The sequence below is a fragment of the Alligator sinensis genome, unplaced genomic scaffold (assembly GCF_000455745.1).
Source record: "Alligator sinensis unplaced genomic scaffold, ASM45574v1 scaffold1522_1, whole genome shotgun sequence".
In the NCBI taxonomy this organism is placed as follows: domain Eukaryota; kingdom Metazoa; phylum Chordata; order Crocodylia; family Alligatoridae; genus Alligator; species Alligator sinensis.
The window spans coordinates 10,281-12,939 of NW_005844133.1; the positions used below are offsets into that span (position 1 = coordinate 10,281).

The 2,659-nt window shown below is 50.1% G+C and overlaps 1 pseudogene; it reads right to left on the reverse strand.

Moving 5' to 3' along the window:
* Positions 1 to 1,751: 1,751 nt before the first annotated feature.
* The window catches only part of LOC112549046, a 2,979-nt pseudogene continuing 2,071 nt past the window's right edge, over positions 1,752 to 2,659 (reverse strand).

Genomic DNA, 2,659 nt, shown 5'->3' on the forward strand with positions numbered 1-2,659 from the left:
CGGAAGAAAGTTTCTATCAAAATACTGAGGTTCTGGAGCAGCCTTCAGTAGAAGGGGTAAAAAATGTAACATCTTTTAGGGTACAGTTTGATCCATTTATAATAGGGATCATCTGATGTTGTTTCTTACTTTAGAAACAGATTGGATTTGATGGCCAGACTGGATTTGAATGGTTTCTCCCTTCCTGTCTTGAAGAAATAATGCTCCAGTCTTTAATGTCAATGCTGAATGAATCATACAGCAGTGGCCCTGCCTTGTGGCTCAATGCAGAGAGGAAAGCTGTTGTATACCATGCCTACCAGATATTTGTGACTGTGCATGGACTCCACCCTTGCAAAAGGATTGCATTCTACATATGGAATCAAAATCTGCCCAAACACTTAATAACTGTTGGGAAGTATTAGCTCTTCAGTAGAAAGGTTACATTGCTTTGAGTCTTCCTACCGTGCTCTGTGGTATGGTAGAAAGCAATCAGGGCTTGTGGACAGAAATGATAACTTTTATTAGTCCAACAAGATTTTTCCAAAAAATATAAATGTTTCATTGCAAGATTTGGCATCAGAGAAAAGATTGTAAAAGTTCTCCTGGGTAGAAATGAAAGATCATATTTCATAGGATTTTACGGAGGAGTCAATAGATGGAAAACTAGTCTGGGCAGTTCATAGCTGGTGAGGAGCCTCAGCTCTCCTGGGAGGCTGTGGTGATGCAAAGGCAGCAGCAGGATCTCAGGCCTGACCAGAAAAGCAGGGAGGGCAGCCTTTACATGTCAAGGAGGGTAATTATCACCTTTCTCAGGCCCCACTGGAACTGTTTTGTTCTCCTCAGATCAAAAGAGGCTGAGAGATTTTCTTCCTCTCCCCTCCACCCCCCATCCCACCCAGAGGCAGGATGATGGTGGGGAGGGCAGTGACATGCAGATGTCCTGCTTTTGCCCATTCTGTTGCCCATTAATGCCAAGCCACAGCCCCCCACCCAACCCCACCAACCCTGCTGGTGCCCCGTCACTCCTAGCCCTCTGTACCCCCTGCAGCCTCTAATCATTCTCTCCTGAGTCCACCAGAGGAGCAAAGCATTGTACTCTGGGACCTACAGTTGTACCTAGCAGTATTCTGGCTCCATTTTTAACATGGCTGCCACAAGACATTTGAGGAACTGTAGTTCTACCTACCAGTGGCCATGTTGAAAACGAACCAGGGGAGAAATTTAAAAAACTTGCCTGGACACAGCACAGGGGGCCAAAAAAGAGGACATGTCCTGGAAAACCCTGTGCTGCCTAGCTGGCCATGGAGTTCCCCACTGCCCTCAGAGGCAACCCCCACCCCTCCTGCCCTGTAGCAGCCCCAGCCTCTGCCCCAGCCCCAGCCCCAGCCCCACTTCCCTTTCCCTGACCACATGTCAGGGGTTTTGCTGTACTGGGCTGGTGGGAGCAGGGCCAGGGTGAGGCAAGTGAGATTGGTATTTGCCTCTCCCTGCTGTAATTGGTGGGGAATTGCATATGGAGCTTAATTGGTTCAAAGCCCGTGGTGTGTAAACACAAATGCAACACAACAAAATAACCAGTGTTAACATTTTTAAGGCAAGGTAAATTAACAAGGATCAAATGCTGTGGCGTGTACAAATGCCCTGAGTTCCCAGTGGGGGAACACACAAGGCTGTAGCCCACAATAGGACCAAGATAAGCTTGACAACATGAACTGATTGTTCCCAGGGGCAGATTGTCCCATCTGACACCAGGTCTTCATCCTGCTGGGTCACTCTTCTGCATGAGGGGACATGGGAACAGCCCAACCCCAGTACCATGGGGGCCACAGCAGGCTGGGAGTGCTCAGTCTGACAGCAGGGAAATAGAGGGGCAGGGAGAGGATGGTGTGAGAAACCCCCTGTGCCCTCCAGTAGGCAGCATGGAGTGGGTGCAGGGGCTTCAGTGGGGCCACCTGAGTGACACCAAAGGATGATCCAGCAGTCTTTATCCTGGGGCAAAGGGCTGGTGGATACAAGGGTTTGCCAAGGCCTTGAACGATGCCTGTGGAACAGACTTTGAAGAGGGCAGAGTTCATGCCCAGGCACTGGTGTGGGCAGGAAATGGCATGGGCTCATTCTAGCAAATAATTGAGACTGATGTGAGAAAGAGACATGGCTGAGGGCAGGGTTTTTGGGGTGTGAGACTCTGGTAGAAATCTGGGTCTGAGGGGAGAAGTGATGGTGAAAAGCCATAGATATGGCCAGCACCTGGCAGTGCTGTACCAGGGCAGCACTCACTGCCCTGTGGCTGGGCAGGAAGCAGCTGGTGCTGGGAGCAGCAGAACTGAGCAGAGCAGGGAGGTTTTTGTATGGGGCTGTAGCACTGTGGGAGGCAAAGCAGTATTCTGCATGCAGTAATAATCTCCAGCATCATCCGCTTCCACGTGGCTGATGGTGAAAGTGAAGTCGGTGCCAGACCCACTGCCACCGAACCGGTCAGGGGTGGGAGTTTGTGTTGTAGAGAAGGATCTTAGGAGCCTGCCCTGGTTTCTGCTGAAAGAGGTCCATTTGGGTGCTAATTCTGGAAATGGTTTGGCAGTGGATGGTGACCGTCAGCATTAATGCTGACTTCATGAAGGAACATCTTGAAAAGCTGGATACCTTCAAGTCAGCCGGCCCTGACAATCTTCACCCCAGG